At 41.7% G+C, this 24,464-nt stretch overlaps 1 protein-coding gene across 3 annotated transcripts in view; it reads left to right on the top strand.

Moving 5' to 3' along the window:
• The window catches only part of PLD5 (phospholipase D family member 5), a 367,552-nt gene that overhangs the window by 260,385 nt on the left and 82,703 nt on the right, over nucleotides 1–24,464 (top strand). The window lies entirely within an intron of this gene.

The raw sequence follows: 24,464 nt of genomic DNA on the forward strand, positions 1-24,464 counted from the left end.
TATGGTCTTTACAATTTGGCATGATTTTGCAGTGGCTGGTACTGGTTGTTCCTTTCCATGTTTAGTGCTTCCTTCAGGAGCTCTTGTAGGGCAGGCCTGGTGGTGACAAAATCTCTCAGCATTTGCTTGTCTGTAAAGTATTTTATCTCTCCTTCACTTATGAAGCTTAGTTTGGCTGGATATGAAATTCTGGGTTGAAAATTCTTTTCTTTAAGAATGTTGAATATTGGCCCCCACTCTCTTCTGGCTTGTAGAGTTTCTGCTGAGAGATCAGCTGTTAGTCTGATGGGCTTCCCTTTGTGGGTAACCCAACCTTTCTCTCTGGCTGCTCTTAACATTTTTTCCTTCATTTCAACTTTGGTGAATCTGACAATTATGTGTCTTGGAGTTGCTCTTCTCGAGGAGTATCTTTGTGGCATTCTCTGTATTTCCTGAATCTGAATGTTGGCCTGCCTTGCTAGATTGGGGAAGTTCTCCTGGATAATATCCTGCAGAGTGTTTTCCAACTTGGTTCCATTCTCCCCGTCACTTTCAGGTACACCAATCAGACATAGATTTGGTCTTTTCACATAGTCCCATATTTCTTGGGGGCTTTGTTCATTTCTTTTTATTCTTTTTTCTCTAAGCTTCCCTTCTCACTTCATTTCGTTCATTTCATCTTCCATCGCTGATACCCTTTCTTCTAGTTGATTGCATCGGCTCCTGAAGCTTCCGCATTTTTCATGTAGTTCTTGAGCCTTGGCTTTCAGCTCCATCAGCTCCTTTAAGCACTTCTCTGTATTGGTTATTCTAGTTATACATTCGTCTAATTCTTTTTCAAAGTTTTTAACTTCTTTGCCTTTGGCTTGAATTTCCTCCTGTAGTTCGGAGTAGTTTGATCATCTGAAGCCTTCTTCTCTCTACTCATCAAAGTCATTCTCCATCCAGCTTTGTTCCATTGCTAGTGAGGAACTGCGTTCCTTTGGAGGAGGAGAGGTGCTCTGCTTTTTAGGGTTTCCAGTTTTTCTGCTCTGTTTTTTCCCCATCTTTGTGGTTTTATCTACTTTTGGTCTTTGATGATGGTGAAGTACAGATGGGTTTTTGGTGTGGATGTCCTTTGTGTTTGTTAGTTTTCCTTCTAACAGACAGGACCCTCAGCTGCAGGTCTGTTGGAGTTTGCTAGAGGTCCCCTCCAGACCCTGTTTGGCTGGGTGTCAGCAGCGGTGGCTGCAGAACAGTGGATTTTCGTGAACCGCGAATGCTGCTGCCTGATTGTTCCTCTGGAAGTTTTGTCTCAGAGGAGTACCCAGCCGTGTGAGGTGTCAGTCTGCCCCTACTGGGGGGTGCCTCCCAGTTAGGCTGCTCAGGGGTCAGGGACTCACTTGAGGAGGCAGTCTGCCTGTTCTCAGATCTCCAGCTGCATGCTGGGAGAACCACTACTCTCTTCAAAGCTGTCAGACAGGGACATTTAAGTCTGCAGAGGTTACTGCTGTCTTTTTATCTGTGCCCTGCCCCCAGAGGTGGAGCCTACAGAGGCAGGCAGGCCTCCTTGAGCTGTGGTGGGCTCCACCCAGTTTGAGCTTCCTGGCTGCTTTACCTAATCAAGCCTGGGCAATGGCGGGTGCCCCTCCCCCAGCCTCGCTGCTGCCTTGCAGTTTAATCTCAGACTGCTGTGCTAGCAATGAGCGAGACTCTGTGGGCATAGGACCCTCCAATCCAGATGCGGGATATAATCTCCTGGTGTGCCGTTTTTTAAGCCCATCGGAAAAGTGCAGTATTAGGGTGGGAGTGACCCGATTTTACAGATGCTGTCTGTCACCCCTTTCTTTGACTAGGAGAGGGAACTCCCTGACCCCTTGCGCTTCCCGAGTGAAGCAATGCCTTGCCCTGCTTCAGCTCACGCATGGTGCACTGCACCCACTGTCCTGCACCCACTGTCTGGCACTCCATAGTGAGATGAACCCGGTACCTCAGATGGAAATGCAGAAATCACCCATCTTCTGCGTCACTCACGCTGGGAGCTGTAGACCAGAGCTGTTCCTATTCGGCCCTCTTCAGTTTTTTTTTTTTCTCTTGAAAATTGTTGAAATACAGTATCTCTCATTTACCTCTATTTTGCTCTTTGTTTTAATTGCATAGTTTCTCATTTCTCAACATTTTTGGGAAGGCCAGTTACTATACCTTTTTTTAAAGAATCTTTTTTTAAAAAATATACCTTACAGACCAGGCCAGGCATGGTGGCTCATGCCTGTAATCCCAGCACTTGGGGAAGCCAAGGCGGGTGGATCACTTGAGGTCAGGAGTTCAAGACCAGCCTGACCAACAGGGTGAGACCCCATCTCTACTAAAAATACAAAAATTAACTGGGCATGGTAGCAGACACTTGCAGTCCCAGCTACTCGGGAGGCTGAGGCAGGAGAATCACTTGAACCCAGGAGGTGGAGATTGCAGTGAGCTGAGTTTGTACCACTGCACTCCAGCCTGGATGACAGAGTGAGACTCCATCTCAAAAAAGAAAAAAAAAAAGTATATATCTTCATTCCTTACAGAATTCAGAATAGTGCCTATAGCCTATAGTATATGAGCAACCAATATATTAAAATTGAATTGATATTTTATTAAAAATACTTGAATGATCCATCATGGTATAATTGCCAAGAAATTGATGGTATCACTTTTCCTCCACACTCTGGGCTAGGACATGGGTAATGAATTGGGATTGTTGCCAAGCACCTATTTCTGGGTAATCACTCTGAGTTTGTGCTGACAGACGCTGGCTCCACTGTAGTCATCAAGAAGCCACAGGGGTGTAGGGTCTTCTAGAATACTGTCAACACCACAAGCTGTGAGGCTTTTTCATCCTGTCCAAGAAAAAAAATAAATATAGTAAAAGACTCTCATGTCAAATTTAAAATGCCAACCTTAAAAAAAATAGCAGGGAGGTTTATTCTTTTCATTCTATTTCAATGATATAGCCAGTCTAAGACGTTAGAAAATGAAAAGGGAGACCCATTAAAGTTCTAATTAGGGGAATTAAGAGACTCTTAAGGGAATTATGAGTATGATTCTCTAACAAATAAACAGTTTCCCTTGTACAATATCTCTCTACCCCAGGCAAGGCTTGTGTTGCTGTGTTGTCACTGCTCTTGTCTTTCTTACAAGAAATACAGAATTTTGTTTATAGACATCTAAAACTAGCTACAGTTATTTTTTTGCCCTCTTCCCCAAATCAAAATTATGAAAAGAATACATACTATTCACAGTTTTATTAATATTTCTGGTCATAATGCTCCCAAATAATACATGCAGCTAATAATTTCATTTTAGGAGTTTCCAGTCTGATGTATGGATAAGTGCTTACACCCAGCCTCTTTCTCCCTTACTGTCTTTAGTTTCTCATTTTTGTTGTTGTTGCTGTTGGAAGCACCCTGGCCTGTGGTAGGTTCCCATTGCATTTGGCAAACAAAGCATTATTCATTGGAGTAGCCATGTGGGGCTGGGCTGCGTTGATTACATGGGGCCAGTTGGGAGACAGCCTCATTTATTTCGGGAACACACTGTGACAAATGTATGTGTTCCCGGTGGATTCCAAATGCCATAAACATAGGCAGCCAGCTGTCTTGGTAAGTCACCATTGCCCAAGTCTTTATGCACTGTGATACTGAGCAGGTCAAACTACCTGCTTTAAGAAGCCTGCTACAGGGAGGAGGAGAAACAGCAGGAATTGGGGGAAGAAGTCCTGGGGCTCCATGGGAAAGTTCTGGTGGTCCATTCCAGGGTTCTGACTCTTGGATCTCATCTGTTGATTGCCCTGCGCCTCAGGAATCCATTTGTCCTCCCCTATGGGAAAAACAGCAAAGTACTTCAAATGCTTACTGTCCTTCCATCCACAGTCCCCTGTATTTCTGATACTCTTGCTTTTCTCTGATAGTGCAGTGGGTCCCAAAAGTGGAGAGTAAGGAATTTCAAGCTTCAAGTTTAAAAATCAGTTGAATCTTAACTTTTCAGAGTCAGAAGACAACTGAGGCTGGGCACGGTGGCTCACACTAATCCCAGCACTTTGGGAGGCTGAGGCGGGTGGATCACTTGAGGACAGGAGTTCAAGACTAGCCTGGCCAACAGGGCAAAACCCAGTCTCTTCTAAAAATACGAAAATCCAGGCGTTGTGGTGGGCTCCTGTAACCCCAGCTACTCGGAAGGCTGAGGCACAAGAATCGCTTTTACCCAGGAGGTGGAGATCGCAGTGAGCCGAGATCACGCCACTGCACTCCAGTCTGGGTGACAGAGCAGGACTCCATCTCAAAAAATAAAAATAATTTTAAAAAAAGACAACTGAGAGCTGTGGTTTCCAAACTGTGCAGTGAGGTAGAGCCTGGGGCACCGCAGCAAATTCACGTAGGTGCTGTGGTTATTTCAAATTTTCAAGGCAAACCTAGTAAAATTTGTTGCTGTGGTCACCACAGAATCTATTATTTTGAAGTAGTTCATAATTTCAGTGTTCATGGCAAGACTAGGATTTTGGTGTTTGCTGTAATAGAAAGCAGGGGTTAGGCAAAACTCTTTGTAGGACAAGAAATGAAGCAATTTCCAATCTGATTCCAAGGTTTGAAAAGCTGTGCAGTGCTGAACGGGTCCGCACATCCCATTAGTGAGTAATTGTGGGTATTTGGGAATGAAAAATATATTTTATGTGTACAACTTTTTTCAAACAGCTACAAAGTTGTTAGGATATAAATAAATATGAAGTCATTTGGACCTAACTACATAAAAAAATCAAACTCTTAGGAGTTTCTTTTATTTATTTATTTTTATTTATTATTTTTGAGATGGAGTCTTGCTGTGTCTCCCAGGCTGGAGTGCAGTGGCGTGATCTCAGCTCACTGCAAGCTCCGCCTCCCGGGTTCACACCATTCTCCTGCCTCAGCCTCCCAAGTAGCTGGGACTACAGGCGCCTGCCACCACGCCTGGATAATTTTTTGTATTTTTAGTAGAGACAGTGTTTCACTGTGTTAGCCAGGATGGTCTTGATCTCCTGACCTCATGATCCACCTGCCTCGGCCTCCCAAAGTGCTGGGATTACAGGCGTGAGCCACTGCATCTGGCCTAGGTGTTTCTTTTGGCGTAGGGATGCCATGAAACAATAATTGAGACACTAAGGGTGCTGTGATCCAAGAAAATTTGTCCAACTAGTCTGATGTACTGATAATTGCTTTTCCCCTTACTCTCTTTATTTCCTCTTTTTGGAAGCACCATGACCGGTGGTGGGTTCTCATTGCATTTGACAAATAAAGCATTATACATTATGGTAGCCATGTGGGGCTGGGATGATTTGATTATACAGGGCCAGTTGAGAGACAGCCCACTTGATAATATTTGACAGTCATTTGATAACATTACAAATATTTAACAAAGAATGATGTCTTAATAAGATACTCAAACTATAGTAAAGCAAAGCATGCTACCATTTATCACCAGCAATACTTATTAAAATTTTAAAATATATATATTTGTTCTAGAACTGGTGGGTCTGAACTCATCCTCAGAAGCCTATGGGAGAAATACTTCATAATAAAGCAAGATTAAGATAAACCAAACACACACAAAACATGTTACTAGGCTCATAATTTTGAGTAAGAGCTTTGTTAAGGGAAGATTACAAATTATATTTTGAAATGAATACTTGAGTTAGGGATGGAGTTAGTGGAAATTATATTAATATTCCACTTTCCTTTTGCTGTTGTTTCTTATCTAAGTTACAGTAACATGAACTCAAATCTCCACCATTCCTTTTCTTTAGATGGTACTATGATTGGCTTTTTTATTTTTTATTTTCATTTTTTTGAGAGAGAGTCTCGCTCTGTTGCCCAGGCTGGAGTGCAGTGGCACGATCTTGCCTCACTGCAACCTCCGCCTCCTGGGTTCAAGTGATTCCTGTGCCACAGCCTCCCAAGTAGCTGGGATTTCAGGCGTGCGCCACTATGCGTGGCTAATTTTTGTATTTTTAGTAGAGATGGGGTTTCGTCATGTTGGCCAGGCTGATCTTGAACTCCTGATCTCAAGTGATCCACCTGCCTCGGCCTCCCAAAGTGCTGGAATTACAAGCATGAGCCACTGCGCCCTGCCTGTGCCATAGTTGGCTTTCTATTTGCCCTTGATCGTATTTGAGAATTTGGGAACAAAGACCATCACAAAGTGAAGATGACATGCAATCAAGGGGTGCAAGGAAAGGTAGGGAATAAGCCCTGGAGATGATACAGATAGAGACAGAGATAGAGGTAGATACAAATAATCTCAGAATAGTTTTTTTCAAAAACACTTAAAATTCACACCAATTTGGAGAATGCCTCTGAAGAAACTAAAACAAAAATTTATTTGGTATCTTAGGGATACCCATGGCCAAGTATCAGAAAGTTTCACTTGTTGAGTTTAACCTGAATGACACAGCAGTTGTGAGTTATTTGCCACTGGGAGAGGATTCATTAGCTACGTAGAGCTGCAGGGCTTCCAGATCTATGGGGAATAACTGCATGAGAGGAGAGGCCGATGTCAGGCAAGGCCAATTGAGTTCTCCCTTTAAAATATGGATCAGAATTGTTAATCAAACAGCAAATACTTTTGAGCTCTGTCTTTAGGGAAGCAACTATATGTACATTGGCAAAGAAGATTGTATAGACAGACTGTGGGTGGCCTGGGATGCTAAATTTTAAAGTTGGAGGTTTATCTTTTCTACAGTGGAGGACCATTGAAGATTTTTGATTTAATGAAAGAAGTATTTTCCCAGCACTTTGGGAGGTCAAGGCAGGCGGATCATGAGGTTAAGAGATCGAGACCATCCTGGCCAACGTGGTGAAACCCCGTCTCTGCTAAAAATACAAAAATTAGCTAGGTATGGTGGTGCGCACCTGGAGTCCCAGAAATCGCTTGAACCTGGGAGGCGGAGGTTGCAGTGAGCCGAGATCGCGCCACTGCACTCCAGCCTGGTGACAGAGCAAGACTCTGTCTCAAACAAACAAACAAACAAACCATTGAAGAGACATTTTTACAAGCAGTCAGTGGTACTTTAAAGCCCTTCATCGGAGCTGCTTCAAGAATGGTGTTGGGCTTAGGAGGCAGAGGATGTTTAATGTTCTCTACAGCAGCGCTATCCAATAGAAATATAATGAGACCATGTACGTTATGCTAAATCTTCTGCATGTTAAAAAAATTTAAAGCCAAAAAATATTTAACCCAACCCATCAATATTAAAAATTATCGACATATTTTACATTATTGATACTAAGTCTCCTAAATCCAGTGTGTATTTTACACATATAAACATTTGTCCATTGGGTCTAGCCACATTTTAAGTGTTCAATAGCTACATGTGGCTTTTCACTACTGTATCAGACACAACAGGCCTATCGCCTTGCTACTCCAAGTGTGATCTGCAGACCAGCAGTATTGGCATCATTTGAGAGCTTGTTAGAAATGCAGAATTCTCATGCCCTACCTCCGACCTACTGAATGAAAGGATAAATTTTCATAAGTTCAAATCACCCCAGGTGATTTGTGTGCACGTTAAAGTCTGGAAGCACTGACTTCTAGCACTGTGGTTCTCAGCATGATCCTTAGACCAGGAGCAGCAGCTGCTTTACCACCTGGGAAATTTGGTTGTTTTTTTTTGTTGTTGTTTGTTGTTTGTTTTTTTGAGACCTAGTCTCCCTCTGTCACCCAGGCTGGAGTGCAGTGGCATGATCTCAGCTCACTGCAGCCTTGACCTCCTGGGCTCAGGTGGCCCTCCTGCCTCAGCTTCCCAAGTAGCTGGGAACATAGATACGTACCGTAACACCTGGTTAATTTTTCAAAATTATTTGTAGAGACAGGATCTCCCTATGTTGCCCAGGCTGATCTCAAACTCCTGAGCTCGAGCAATCCTCCTGCCTTGGTCTCCCAAAGTGCTGGGATTACAGGCATGAGCCACCACGCCCATGCCCACCTGGCGAATCCTTGAGTTCCAACACAGACCTATTAAATAGAAACTCTGGAGCCAGAAATTTAGTTCTAACAAGCCATCCAGGTGATTCCTATGCACATTCAAGTTTGAGAACCACTATGTTAGAACATCTTTCTCTAGCAAAAATACTGTTACCTTCCCTATGGACCTTATATTTTGATTTTTTTTTCTAATTAATTTTTTTAAAGAACATAGTTTGGCACTATCATTACTCAACACACCTCTCTTCATTGATACCACAGGGAGGGAAATGGAAACCTACTAGGATATTCTGTTATTAAACATATATTGATATATATGCATATATATACAACTATTGAAATAAGTTTCAATAACAACTTCTGGTCAGTATGTAATAAAAGCTACAATGTATTCAGCATTTCCTGTGTCTTCAGCCCTATATTGGATATTTTACACATATTTCCTCTAGCCCTCTTCTAGCTCTTTGTAAGGTAGGCTGAAATATAGGAATATCCACATCTCACAGTGAGTGCTCTAGTTTCCCAGGGCTTACATCTGGTCAGTGACAGAGCCAGGACCCCACCTCCGTCAGCCTGATCCCAACGCCTCTGTGTACCACTCACCACCCTGCATAAGCATTACCCTGCTATGTTTAAATAATTGAAAAGCAAAAGCACTTGAGATTTTAGTGAGTGTGCACTGAAAGTGTGATGATATTTGAAACACTGAAAGTAGCTCACAGATTAACCATGAACTGTCCTCCCTACACACACACACACACACACACACACACACACACACACACACACTAACTTCTGGTTTTGTTTTGAGACAGAGTCTCGCTCTGGCACCCAGGCTGGAGTGCAGTGGCAAGATCTCAGCTCACTGCAACCTCCGCCTCCTGGCTTCATGCAATTCTCCTACCTCAGCCTCCCAAGTTGCTGGGACCACTGCCATGCACCACCATGCCCGGCTAATTTTTGTATTTTTAGTAGAGGTGGGGTTTCACCTTGCTGGCCAGGATGGTCTCAAACTTCTGACCTCAAGTGATCTGCCCGCCTCAGCCTCCCAAAGTGCTGGGATTACAGACATGAGCCACCCTGCCTGGCCTCTACACATTGAATTCTACCTATACTACCTACAATGATTTCTGGTTAGAAATCACAGCCCAGGGCAGCACAGGCTCAGATAAATCCAAAGAAGACAAGGCTAACACAGCATTGAATATCTTCACAGCAGCACAGCAGTGGCTGACAGTGAGGGACTGAGAGAATAGGGATGGGAAGAAATCGAGTCCTCTGCCTATCAAGAGTCTTTAATCACTGACATTGTTTAGAATTGCTGGTACCAGATAAACCAACAGAGCTTTTGGAATTTATTTTTAAATTCCCTGCAGACAAGGCCTCCTTTGATTGCCCTGGAACAGAATGCTCCCTCTGCTCCCCTTGCCCCCATTATTTCACTGCCTTGCTGAAAATAACGGGACATTTTGCTAAGGGTCTGTCCTGATGCTTCCCTAGGGTTTGGAATGTTCTGATTGGGGGCACAAGAAATCTACAGCATAAAAGTCTCCAGGAGAGAAGGCAATTGCCCCACTCATGCCACTCCATCACCTCCCACATTGCTCTGCAGGAGTGGCCCACCTGCGAGTGCTTGCTCATGCAATTATATAAAACAAGTAGACGAACAACTGGATATAACAATTCAAATATTCTCTTCAGGGTTCCCTGAATATTCAGCTCCCCCTTGGCAACCGTCTACATGTTCCCTGGGTAATTTCTGGATATACTGCAGCGTTGAAGAGGACTCTGATAATTAGCCTCAAATTGTTTTCCGTCCCACAGCAAAGTATCTTTGCACTGGAGTAGAATGTACAGACACAAAGCCAGCCATTTTTCTGAATTATAACATGTTTATGTCCTTTCTAGACATATGGAGGGATCAGTGGCTTCTTGATAGGGTGAAATGTAGTACTTATTTTCTAAAGTCAATCATCATTTTTGTTTCATTCTGTAATAACACAGATTCTGCAACATGGCAGCAGCTTGTGATTCTGTGGAGACTACATTGTGATCTGAGTGTTAATTAATGCATTTGTAGCTGGCAGCATAATATGAACATCCTTCTCTCTGAACAGAATCATTGCAACAATACCATCTTGTCTCCCTGAAAACCTATGCTTTGAAAATAGCCTGGGAAAGTCAGCACCAGAGTAGTCATTGGAAAGCATCTAGGAAGGAAAAGATAGCCTTACGATGGATTTGTGAAGAAAAATTATCACGTTAAAAGCTTCATTTCTCTCCAGGACACAGTGAGGGACCCCATAGATGAGAGCAATGCAAATGCATTGTGCTTGGACTTACTGAGCTGTGATAACTGACGAGGTTTCTATTCTGCCCGGCAGAAGTGGAGTTGGAACATGGGAAGTCTAGAAGCTGGAACACAAGATAGGTTAGAGCACCAATAATACGTGCAGAAAGATGGAATAGCTAAAGGTTTATAATGAACATATAAATGGCAAGTGTACATATGGGCAATCACAATAGCATTTCAGCACATAGAGACTGGGTGAAGATACTATAGTTCTAGATGCTGGATAAGCTTTAACCTGGTGGGTTGTTAGAAATCAATGGTCAGCACCAAGGATAGCTCAGGGAATGTGTACATTTGTTATCAATTAACCCATTTTATCTAAATGCAGACAGTTGATTAGCACCTATTTCACCTATTTCAAGAAGTGGGCACCAGCCCAATGGTAAAAGACCAGTAATTCGCATCCAGCCTGGGCCCCCAGTGTCAGAGCCTGAATCTTTGCATCAGACTCACCGTGTTGGTCCCTGCCACGTGTCCCAGATGGGTTTGTAGACCTGTGGAAGGCGATTTGGTAACTTGCTGTTCATGCACTTTTGGGCTCGGTAGTGACAAATGATCAGTGGAAATCCCCCGTCTGGAGGCCTTGCTAGCTTGTTCCTGGATCCCAGCAGAGGGGGCCCTGTACTCCTTTTAAAAGAGGAATATTTATTTATAGATTTTATGGAAAATTATGAGATTCTCAAGAGTTGCCAGTCTGAAAAGCAATAAACAATTAGGTTGACCTGCTCTAATTTAAAAGCATTTACCTGGAATTGTTGTGGTTTTTGTTTGCTCTTCAGTGCAATTTTTTTTTACTTTTATAAGTTCTAGGGAACATGTACAAAACCTGCAGGTTTGTTACACAGGTACACACGTGCCATGGTGGTTTGCTGCACCCATCAACCTGTCACCTACATTAGGTATTTCTCCTAATGCTATCCCTCCCATAGCCCCACCACCACCCAACAGGCCCCGGTGTGTGTTTGTTCCCCTCCCTGTGTCTGTCTGTTCTCATTGTTCAACTCTCACTTATGAGTGAGAACATGCGGTGTTTGGTTTTCTGTTCTTGTGTTAGTTTGATGAGAATGATGGTTTCCAGCTTCATCCATGTCCCTGCAAAGAACATGAACTCATCATTTTTTATGGCTCCATAGTATTCCATGGTATATATGTGCCACATTTTCTTTATCCAGTCTATCATTGATGGGCATTTGGGTTGCTATTGTGAACAGTGCTGCAATAAACATATGTGTACATGTGTCTTTATAGTAGAATGATTTATAATCCTTTGGGTATATACCCAGTAATGCGATGGCTGGGTTAAATGGTATTTCTGGTTCTAGATCCTTGAGGAATCACCACACTGTCTTCCACAATGGTTGAACTAATTTACACTCCCACCAACAGTGTACAAGCTTTCCTATTTGTCCACATCCTCTCCAGCATCCGTTGTTTTCTGACTTTTTAATGATCCCCATACTAACTGGCATGAGATGGTATCTCACTGTGGTTTTGATTTGCATTTCTTTGATGACGAGTGATGATAAGCTTTTATCGTATGTTTGTTGGCTGCAGAAATGTCTTCCTTTGAGAGGTGTCTGTTCATATCCTTTGGACACTTTTTGATGGTTTTTTCTTCTTGTAAATTTGTTTAATTTCTTTGTAGACTCTGGATATTAGCCCTTTGTCAGATGGATAGATTGCAAAAATTGTCTCTCATTCTGTAGGTTGCCTGCTCACTGATGATAGTTTCTTTTGCTGTGCAGAAGTTCTTTAGTGTAATTAGATCCCATTTGTCAATTTTGGCTTTTGTTGCCATTGCTTTTGGTGTTTTAGACATGACATCTTTGCCCATGCCTATGTCCTGAATGGTATTGCCTAGGTTTTCTTCTAGGATTTTTATGGTTTTCCATCTTACGTTTAAGTCTTTAATCCATCTTGAGTTAATTTTTGTATAAACTGTAAGGAAGGGGTACAGTGTCAGTTTTCTGCATAAGGCTAGCCAGTTTCCCCAACGCCATTTATTAAATAGGGAATCCTTTCCCCATTGCTTGTTTTTGTCAGGTTTGTCAAAGATCAGATAGTTGTAGATGTGTGGTGTTATTTCTGAGGGCTCTGTTCTGTTCCATTGTTCTATATGTCTGTTTTGGTACCAGTACCATGCTGTTGTTTTACTGTAGCCTTGTAGTATAGTTTGAAGTCAGGTAGCATGATGCCTCCAGCTTTATTCTTTTTACTTAGGATTGTCTTGGCTATGCAGGCTCTTTTTTGGTTCCATATGAACTTTAAAGTAGTTTTTTCTGATTCTATGAAGAAAGTCAATGGTAGCTTGATGGGGATAGCATTGAATCTGTAAATTACTTTGGGCAGTATGGCCATTTTCATGATATTGATTCTTCCTATCCATGAGCATGGGATGTTTTTCCATTTGTTTGTGTCCTCTTTTATTTCCTTGAGCAGTGGTTTGTAGTTCACCTTGAAGAGGTCCTTCACATCCCTTGGTAAGTTCTATTCATTAGTAGCAATTGCAAATGGGAGTTCACTCATGATTTGGCTCTCTGTTTGTGTATTATTGGTGTATAGGAATGCCTGTGATATTGGCACATTGATTTTGTATCCTGAGACTTTGCTGAAGTTGCTTATCAGCTTAAGGAGATTTTGCACTGAGACAGTGGTGTTTTCTAAATATACAATCATGTCATCTGCAAACATAGACAATTTGACTTCCTCTCTTCCTCTTTGAATACCCTTTATTTCTTTCTCTTGCCTGATTGTCCTGGCCAGAACTTCCAACACTATGTTGAATAGGAGTGGTGAGAGAGGGCATCCCTGTCTTGTTTGGAATAGTTTCAGAAAGAATGGTACCAGCTCTTCTTTGTACCTCTGGTAGAATTTGGCTGTGAATCCCTCTGGTCCTGGACTGTTTTTTTTTGTTTGGTAGGCTATTAATTAGTGCCTCAATTTCAGAACTTGTTACTGGTCTATTCAGGGATTTGACTTCTTCCTGGTTTAGACTTGGGAGGGTGTATGCGTCCAGGAATTTATCCATTTCTTCTAGATTTTCTGGTCTATATGTGCAGAGGTGTTTATTGTATTCTCTGATGGTAGTTTGTATTTCTGTGTGATCTGTGGTAATATCCCCTTTATCATTTTTCTTGTGTCTATTTGATTCTTCTCTCTTTTCTTCTTTATTAGTTTGGCTAGAAGTGTATCTATTTTGTTGATCTTTTCAAAAATCCAGCTCCTGGATTCACTGATTTTTTGAAGGGATTTTTGTGTGTCTATCACCTTCACTTCTATTCTGATCTTAGTTATTTCTTGTCTTCTGCTAGCTTTTGAATGTGTTTGCTCTTGCTTCTCTAGTTCTTTTAATTGTGATGTTAGAGTGTCGATTTTAGATCTTTCTCTCATGGGCATTTAGTGCTATCAGTTTCCCTCTACACACCGCTTTCAATGTGTCCCAGAGATTCTGGTACATTGTGTCTTTGTTCTCATTGGTTTCAAAGAACATCTTTATTTCTGCCTTCATTTCGTTATTTACCCAGTAGTCATTCAGGAGCAGGTTGTTCAGTTTCCATGTAGTTGTGCAGTTTTGAGTGAATTTCTTAATCCTGAGTTCTAATTTGATTGCACTGTGGTCTGAGAGACTGTTATGATTTCCATTCTTTTGCATTTGCTGAGGAGTGTTTTCCTTCCAATTATGTGGTCAATTTTAGAATAAGTGCAATGAGGTGCTGCGAAGCATGTATATTCTGTTGATTTGGGGTGGAGAGTTCTGTAGATGTCTATTAGATCCACTTGGAGTTGAAGTCCTGAATATCTTTATTAATTTTCTGTCTCATTGGTCTAATATTGACAGTGGGGTGTTAAAGTCTCCCACTATTATTGTGTGGGAGTCTTAGTCTCTTTGTAGGTCTCTTAGAACTTGCTTTATAAATCTGGGTGCTCCTGTATTGGGTGCATATATATTTACGATGATTAGCTCTTCTTGTTGCACTGATCCCTTTACCACTATGTAATGCCCTTCTTTGTCTTTTTTGATCTTTGTTGGTTTAAAGTCTGTTTTATTAGAGATTAGGATTGCAACTCCTGCTCTTTTTTTCTTTCTGTTTGCTTGGTAAATATTCCTCCATGTCTTTATTTTGAGCCTATGTGGTTTTTTCCATGTGAGATGGGTCTCCTGAATACAGCACACTGATGGGTCTTGACTCTTTGTCCAATTTTCCAGTCTGTATCTTTTAATTGGGGTATTTAGCCTGTTTACATTTAAGGTTAATATTGTTATGCATGAATTTGATCCTGTCATTGTGATGCTAGCTGATTATTTTGCCCATTAGTAGATGCAGTTTCTTCCTAGTGTCGATGGTCTTTACAATTTGGTATGTTTTTGCAAAACACCCAGCTGGTACCGGGTGTTCCTTTCCACATTTAGTGCTTCCTTCAAGAGCTCCTGTAAGGCGGGCCTGGTGGTGACAAAATCTCTCAGCATTTGCTTGTCTGTAAAGGATTTTATTTCTCCTTCAATTATGAAGCTCAGTTTGGCTGGATATGAAATTCTGAGTTGAAAATTCTTTTAAGAATGTCGAATATTGGCCCCCACTCTCTTCTGGCTTGTAGGGTTTCTGCAGAGAGATCTGCTGTTAGTTAGTCTGATGGGCTTCCCTTTGTGGATAACCTGACCTTTCTCTCTGGCTACCCTTAACATTTTTTCCCTCATTTCAACCCTGTTGTATCTGACGATTATGTGTCTTGGGGTTGCTCTGCTCAAGGAGTATCTTTGTGGTGTTCTCTGTATTTCCTGAATTTGAATGTTGGCCTGTTTTGTTAGGTTGGGAAGTTCTCCTGGATAATATCCTAAAGAATTTTCCAGCTTGGTACCATTCTCCCTGTCACTTTCAGGTACACCAACCGAGTGTAGATTTGGTCTTTTCACATAATCCTGGATTTCCTGCAGCCTTTTTTCATTCCTTTTCATTCTTTTTTCTCACTTTATTTCATTAAGTTGATCTTCAATCTCTGATATCCTTTCTTCCACTTGATCGATTTGGCTACTAATACTCGTGTATGCTTCACGAAGTTCTCACGCTGTGTTTTTCAGCTCCATCAGGTCATTTATGTTCTTTAAACTGGTTATTCTAGTTACCAATTTGTCTAACCTTTTTTCAAGATTCTTAGCTTCCTTGCATTGGGTTAGAACATGCTCCTTTAGCTCAGAGGAGTTTGTCATTACCCACCTTCTGAAGCCTACTTATGTCAATTCATCAAACTCATTCTCCATCCAGTTTTGTTCCCTTGCTGTTGAGGAGTTGTGCTCCTTTGGAGATGAGATGTTCTGGGGTTTGGAATACTCAGCCTTGCACTGGTTTCTCCCCATCTTCGTGGATTTATCTACCTTTGGTCTTTGTTGTTGGTGATCTTCCGATGGAGTTTTGAGTGGATATGCTATTCCTTTTTGTTAGTTTTCCTTCCAACAGTCAGGCCCCTCTGCTGTGGGTCTGCTGGAGTTTGTTAGAGGGCCACTCCAGACCCTGTTTGCCTGGATATCACTAGCAGAGGCTGCAGAACAGCAAAGATTGCTGCCTGTTCTTTTTTCTTGAATCTTCATCCCAGAGGGGCACATGCCAGATGCCAGTTGGAGCTCTGCTGCATGAGGTGTCTGTTGGCCCCACCTGGGAGTTGTCTTCCAGTCAGGATACATGAGAGTCAGGGACTAACTTGAAGAGGCAGCCTGACCCTTAGCAAAGCTCAAACGCTGTGCTGAGAGATCTGCTGCTCTCTTCAGAGCCATTGGGCAGGGGCATATAAGTCTGTTGAAGCTGTGCCCACAGCCACCCCTTCCCCCAGGTGCTCTGTCCCAGGGAGATGAGGGTTTTATCTATAAGTCCCTGACTGGGGCTGCTGCCTTTTTTTCAGAGATGCCCTTCCTAGAGAGAAGAAATCTAGAAAGGCAGTCTGGCCATAGCAGCCTAGCTGAGCTGCAGTAGGCTCCACCCAGTTCGAACTTCCTGGCAGCTTTGTTTACACTGTGAGGGTAAAACCACCTACTCAAGCCTCAGCAATGGTGGACTCCCCTCCCACAACCAAGCTCGAGCATCCCAGGTTGATCTCAGACTGCTGCTGTGCTGGCAGCAACAATTTCAAGCCAGCAGATCTTAGTTTGCTGGGCTCCATGGGGTTGGGACCCACTGAACCAGACCACTTGGCTCCCTAGCTTCAGCCTCCTTTCCAGGGGGGTGAATAGTTCTGTCTCGCTGGCATTCCAGGCACCACTGGGGTATGGAAAAAAAAAAATCTTGCAGCTAGTTCAGTGTCTGCCCGAATGGTCACCCAGAAACCCAGGGCCCTGGTGGGGTAGGCACTGGAGGGTATCGCCTGGTCTACGGGTTTTGAAGACCGTGGGAAAAGTGCAGTATCCGGGCTGGAGTGCATGGTTCCTCAGGCTCAGTCCCTCATGGCTTCCCTTGGGTAGGGGAGAAAATTCCCCAACCCCTTGCACTTCCCAGGTGAGGTGACACCCCACCCTGCTTCGGCTCACCCTCCATGGGCTGCACCCACTGTCCTCCCATTCCCAATGAGATGAACCTGGTACCTCAGCTGGAAATGCAGAAATCACCTGCCTTCTGTGTTGACTTTGCTGGGAGCTGCAGACTGGAGCTGTTCCTATTTGGCCATCTTTCCAGCCATACCCTTTTTTCATATTTTGGGGGATACTAATGGTTGCCCGAGAAAGGTAGGCTTCATGTGTATTAAGAAAGGGCTTTCAGTATTAATATACATTGTTTATGGGGCAATTAAAGCACTCCCAGCCCCATGGAGTCATTTGAAATTCTTAATTACTTACATTGTGGGCATAAATTCATTAGGGCCTTCTCTCTTCTCCCTTTTCTTTGTCTTTATAAGTAGCAGAGGTCCTGAAGTTCATTCTGAACATTCAGTAATGGAATCATGGAGGGTGGTAAAAAAAAAAAACTTTATTAATTAAAAACTGTTATGGATAAGCTGTGTGAATGAGTGTAGTGTGACATACAGAATACCTTTAAACAACTGCTATTTTACTATTTTAAAATGCATACTTCATATACCACATCAAAGCAGCCTCAGATCCAATTGTCAAACAGATGTTTAGCAGTGGATTGTTGTTTTAATGAGCCAATAACTCATTCCCAACAAGCTTGGTTTGCATATCATCAGTGGTACTCAAAATATATTGGTACCTTTAACTGAGTTGAAGATGAATGCCCCAAAACTTTTAAGAGCCTCTCACTTCATAAATAGTGGAAATGTACTCTGTAACCCCAAATTACTGTAATCTTAAATGTGTGTTGTTTAATAAGGAATTATTGTATATATTCTTACTTATTACTATAAACTTGGACTTAAGAAAAGCTCTCATTGCCAAAACTATTTTGGCCAAACATTTTTGTCATCTCACCTCTGTCTAGGCTGCAGTGGGGTTCTTGTAGCTTCAAAGTGCTTCTTTTCACATCTTCTTTGATATGCTGATAGTTACCAGACTAAATAATCAAAAAAGTATTCATTAAATGAAAACAAAAAATGTCATTGGTGACACGTTCATATTACCCTGGTAGTATAAAGACATACATGTTTGATTTGTTAGTCCAATTAATGTATTACTTGTGTTCCATTAAAGTCTTTCTTTAAAGGTGATTGTTAACCATTATGATGACATGGATAAACAAACATCTATAAGATTATTAAAAGACCAGCTGTTCCTAATCAAGATGCATCATTCTCACTGGGTGTTTGTTTTTGTAAATGCTGGAGATTCTGGTTCCATTGATTTGCAGTGGCACCTCAGCATGTGCATTTTGAAAATACTTGCTCAGTATATTTTGTTGTGCAATCTGGTGAGGAACCACTTCCTTCTCCAGCAAACATTCATCATTTATATGCAGCAATGTAAACACATGTGAATGAGCAAATTGCCCACCTAAATCTCTGCACAAAAGGGTGTCTAATATATGCCAAATTATTTTGTTTTTACATCTGCCATAATGCACGACACACATTGTTTTCATGTAGGCAATCCACATCTATGGATGCATTTACTGGATGTGTGATTTTGGATAAGTTGTTTCTGTACCTCTCTGTGCCTTGGTTGCCTCTTCTGTAAAATGGGGATGAAAGCCTGATACTCAGTGTTTTTGTGAGGACTTAACAATATCATGTATGTGAAATAGTTAGTTAGAACTTTATCAGGCAGTTATTAAAGGTTCCATAAATGTTAGTGATATGGTTTGGCTGTGTCCCCACCCAAATCTCATCTTGAATTGTAGCTCCCATAATCCCCACATGTCATGGAAGGGACCTGGTGGGAGATAATTGAATCACAGAGATGGGTTTTTCTCATGCTGTTCTCATGATAATGAATAAGTCTCATGAGATCTGATGGTTTCATAAAGGGCAGTTCCCCTACACATGCTCTCTCTTGCCTGCTGCCATGTAAGATGTGCCTTTGCTCCTCCTTCACCCTCTGCCATGATTGTGAGGCCTCCCCAGCCATATGGAACTGTTAGTCCATTAAACCTCTTTTTCTTTATAAATGACTCAGTGTCAGATATGCCTTTATTAGCAGCATGAGAACAAACTAATATAGTTAGTTATTATAGTTGTCACTGTGAATGCTGCTATCACAGTCACTGTGTCTATCTAGGACCCTGTTATAGCCAACTAGCCAACATGGCTACTATTTATTATTATTATTGTCTCTCACTCTCAAAAGGCTACCAGAAAGCAAGTGACTATGACTTTATAGTAGGAATAATGGTAAATCTAATTTATAAGGACAAATTAGGCTTCATTCTTTGGAACTTTCATTTTATCAGTAACAGAATTACATTACAGCTCAACTCACTGGACATTCAAGCACATCATACCACTAACTACAGTGGCTTATAAAAATATATCACTAGTCTGTGAATTTTAAAGAAAGATGAATTTCTCCATTTTCCCCAAGTTAACCTCCTTCCTGAAAAACTGTATTATCAGTCAGCGTCTATTTGGTCAGTAACTTCAAGTAAAATGTAGGAGATATCACATATGTGAATTGGTTAGAACTTTGTCAGGCAGTTATTAAAGGTTCCATAACTATTAGTGATATGTGAGGAGAGTATAATAAGTCAGTAACTAAAGAGGTGGAAAATCACTTGCTGAATAAAATCAGTGTCTTCCCTGACATAGTCACTTTTAATAATCTTGGAATTTGTTTCGGGTTTCAGAGTTGAATGATGCATCTGTGCCAAAGAGAAAAGCCTGGTGGTATGCAGTGCTTCCATCAGGGTGTATGTGTGTGTGTGTGTGTGTGTACATGCACACATGTGCATGAACGTGGGTAAATAGAGGTAAGTGTTGTTTTGAGAGGGCTCAGCTAACTTGGGGTTTCAGCACCAGAGTGGCAAGCCACCCTGTCCTAACAGGAAATGAAGGGGAGCTGAACGTGGATGTTTGCTGTGTGCCTTTTATGGGACGCTTCTTTTGGCTGGAGGACAGCCTAATGCCCAGTTGTCCCACCTGTGACCAGGAGGGTCTCTCATACAGGGAGCTTGTTTATGCTGGCAGATGCCCTTGTGGCTCTTGTCTGACCCATGTCCAGTTTATGCCTGCCTGACCATAGCTCTGGCACTGGAGCCCAGCCTTGTGTTCTCCCCAGTGTCCCAGGGAAAACCCAGGCTGGGATAGCCCCTGGTTCTTCAGATGGTGCAAATTCAATACACCACCACAACAGGAAGCAAGTTCGAGATTTTTACTTACAGATCCTGGACAAGGACAGCATAATGGGTCAGGGTGTGGTGCGAGGAAGCGCTTCGTCCCTGGGTTATGCAAGGAAGGTTTGAAAAGTCAGGCAGAGATGGAGAATGCATGGCAGCTAGTAGTTTGTACAAGGGAATAGGGTATGTGTCACTAAGTTCCCAGGTAAATGCCTGAATGGTCCATTTAAAGGACACACTGGGAAAATGAGGAACCCAGTCAGGTAGGTGGCAGAGGTGCTTCTGAGTTCTTATCTCTGGCCACCAGCTTGAGCCATTTGGGTGTGGTATAGCACTGGAAATTGCATCAAGGATGACTGAGCCTTGCTTTTGGTATGAGAAAATTAAACCTACATTTAAAATGGATGCCAAGGCAACATAAAATTAATTATAAGAGTTTACTACAACTGTATTTTAGAATAGCATCAGCTTTTATCTTTTCCTTAATCACACCTATCAGTCAGAATAGAATCATCACACCTATCAGTCAGAATAGAATCATCACACCTATCAGTCAGAACAGAATCCAAGGGTTGTGCATTGGTTTCCAAGTGGTTTACCATTGTGAAGGTTTGAGACATGCTTTTTTTTCACAGTCTATATTTTACATCCCACTGGTTGCTGGCAGGCTTTTTTTTATTTATTTAAAGCCACACACAACCTATTTATCAGACTAAGGATGTGAACAGTCTTTTTTAAATTTCCCATAAATAAAAGTTATAAGTTGCACTGGAGAAGATGCTTTCTTGCAAAAGGTCATTGAAATCTCAAGATGGTAAAAGCAGCTTGTTCTAGAAATATGGCTGCATAATGGTAATCACAGTTCAAACCTTGATCACTTGAGTTTTTTTTTTTTCTTAAGTAAAATATCAAGCCGTGTTCTTGCTCCCTCTCAAAAAAGAACAATTTTTCTTCTGTGAAAGGAATGTAAGTAAAAAGGAGAATGAAAAGAGGAGAGGTGGGAAGCTATTTCATCTGAGAGAGACCTCTCACCCCCACTATATCATCCCCTGTGGAGTTTTTATTCCACCTTAGGGGAAAGCTTCTGTAAGGTAATCAATTTTCTATTAAAGCTAGGTAGACACTGGCAGGTGGAAAACAGTCAGTCATGTGATCTGTGGAAGGGTGGAAGGTTATAAACAATTTGCCTTTTAGGCAGAGCAGCAGGAAACTCATAAAAGAAAAGCACCTTCGGAGATTTACAAGTAACATGTAAATACTTGGAAATTAATCACATACAAATCAAGTATAGAAGTGCTAAGCAACTGTAGACTAAGTTGTAGACATAACTGGAGGCTCAAGTGAGATAACTTAGGCAGTGTTTCCCAAAAGTAGTGTAATAAAGGTTGTGAAAGTGAAAAAGACTCCTGGGGTAATGTAGAGGTGGGAGGAGCCTTTCTGTCCATACCCGTCATCAACCCATTGCATCTGTCAGATTTGTTAACTCACTGGATGCTTGATCTGCTTCTACATGTTAAAAGAGAGAAATAACATTGGATTTCAGAACCTTTCCTTTTTTGCTTATAGTGTCTTGCTCTTGACCTGAATTCCATTTGCAAATAACATGTCCGTGTACTGATGATTAACATAGCCCATCAGTGAATCTGGAGACTGGTCATGCTTCAAGAACAACACTGGAGATTGTTTTTTTAAAACATTTGTCAATTAACTGGAAAAATTTAATAGAACCTTCCAGGGGTGTGTACAGTTTCGTTTGGATAAAGCATAGGTACTTTTCACATACAAAATTAGTTCTAACAGTCACTTCTCCCACATTCACTTGGGCTTCTGACATCCAGTGGGGTTGAGGAAGATTTTATTTCCAAGAACAGATGGTTTTTCTGCACTTTCCATAATTGCATGCAACTGCATGAATTTTTTTTTTTTCTGCTTTCAGATGCATGACCAATGGCTGAGTATTAGGAGTTTGACTTCCTTTACCCAAATGCCTCTTTAAAAATAACGATAATGACTTTCACAGACAGTCACTTATCCTTTGCACATACATGGTCTTCAAAATTGACTCCCTATAAAAGCCTCAAACTTTGCCAAAATTAAGGAATTGAAGGATGAAATTACTTATAGACAGCTGGAGGCTTATTCACATCTGCTGGAATGTATATAAATACATACACACACACAACATATTTTATATCTCTCTCTTTAGGAGACCCAAAAGAAATAAAGGATACTATTTCCTTTCTCCAATGAAGAGACTGACCCTTGTTGCCCGTCTCTCCCTGCTCGTCGTGCTCTTTGATCATCTTCTCTTCTACTTTCTTCCTTTCCCTTTTCTTTTTCTTTCTCCTTTCACCTTTTTCTTTCTCTCCCCACTTTGCTGAATGGTAGAGAATTCCTAGTCAACCCAGCCCAAATTCTTGAGACACAAAAAGACAGGGAAAATGCTAGGAGATAGAATGAATGGACAGCAATGACATCATTGTCCTATTTCACATGTATTAGAATTTCTTTTCTGACATGATGATTAAGCATCCTTTCCACCTCTTTCTCTTTCCTTCCCTCCCTCTCTTGTTCTTCGAATTCTAATTCAATTAAAATAAAATCCACACAGGATTTCTCTCTTCTCAGTGACAGCAATTAAGACTTGAGGGAAGGTGGGAGTGGTGACTCATGCCTGTAATCCCAGCACATTGGGAGGCCGAGGTGGGTGAATCACAAGGTCAGGAGATGGAGACCATCCTGGCTAACACAGTGAAACCCGGTCTCTACTAAAAATACAAAAAATTAGCTGGGCGTGGTGGTGGGCGCCTGTAGTCCCAGCTACTGGGGAGGCTGAGGCAGGAGAATGGCATGAACCCAGGAGACGGAGCTTGCAGTGAGCCAAGATCATGCCACTGCACTCCAGCCTGGGTGACAGAGCAAGACTCCGTCTCAAAGAAAAAAAAAAAAAAAAGACGACTTGAGGGAAGTATTTTCCCTCTCTTTCTTCACAGGTATTTCCATGAATTTCTTGATTCTTTACCTAGTCCTGAGATGTTTATAACATTCAGAACCAGAACAAACTAATAAACACCTGTAGATAGTATGAACTGGGTAGGAAAGCTGCAGGATCTCTGCCTACTATTTTTGTGAAGAATGGTATTGATTATTGCTAATATTCTTTTTTACATTTGCCATCTTGATGGGTTAGAGAGTATTTTGCTGCCATGCTACCATCTACCCTCCACCCCAAATATTTCTAACCTAAGAATAATGCACATGCTTTATGATTCTGGCATGGCTTGAGCTGTCTGTCTATTCTAATTTAGCAGAGAATCATTTTGCAAAATTTTTAAAATTATAACTGAGCCAGGGAAAAACTTCCTGTAGCTTTTTGGCATCACGGCCTTGATCATGAAAGAGAAGCTAGAACTCGATGTTTGTTAGAAATACTCAACCACACATACAGTAACATTCTGTGTAGACAATCACTAAGATCTCATCCCTGGGCAATTTTTTTTAATACATTAAGTTTGTCTGCAGGACTGAGAAAACAAAATAGCTAAATCTAGGCAATAAATGCAGACACTGGCTTCCTGGGGATTTGGGGCTACACAGTTTTCTTTGCATTTTAGGTTTCTCGGTTACAGAGTGACTGACAATAATCATATTGACCTGCTTCCTGTAATGGTTGTAGTCATTGCCTAGTGGCTTTTCAACTGATAAATTAGTACCCTGCCAAGGAGAAATGACTGAGGGAGTGTAACAGTGAAAAAGCACTTTAGCAGTGACAATGCTCAACAGAGAGCATCCAGTTTATCCGGAGGAGAAAGAAATGTTCCTTCCTATTGAATAAAAACAACAAAGGTTCCTGCTTCCAGGGTTCCTGGTTCTTTCGTTCTGCGATGTCAATCTTTTGACATTTTAATTGGAAGTTTCATTTTGTGTAAGATTTAAAGGAGAATTTAGCTTCCAACCCCAACCTGTTAATTGAATAAATGTCAACTTCTTGACTCAGTTCATTTTATACTTTAAAAAAACGTATGCCAAATATTTATTTTTTTGCCTACCAAATAGGCAATAACCAGCCTTTGAAACATGCAGAGCATTACAGTGTTTGCCCCACCTCTGAGACTGAACAGCTGTGTCTGTTGTTCCGGGATGTCCAGCTTGCAAGGATCCAGTGTCATCAACCGGAGTAGGAATCTCTCCTTCCCCGTTACCATAGCAGCTCCGATGCTCTGTGTGGTTGTACCTCAGTGTTCCCTGTCTTGATTGAGAAATCATCAAGGGCACCAAATATATTTCTAACAAACAAACAGTCCCTGCTAGACATTTATAATCTCTTCTTTCTTGATGTATATATTACTTCTGGAAGAGATTTTTGTTTTTTTTTTTTTGAGATGGAGTCTCTCTCTGTTGACCAGGCTGGAGTGCAGTGGCGCGATCTCGGCTCACTGCAAGCTCCACCT

This window comes from Nomascus leucogenys, chromosome 5 (genome assembly GCF_006542625.1).
Source record: "Nomascus leucogenys isolate Asia chromosome 5, Asia_NLE_v1, whole genome shotgun sequence".
Taxonomy (NCBI): Eukaryota; Metazoa; Chordata; class Mammalia; order Primates; family Hylobatidae; genus Nomascus; species Nomascus leucogenys.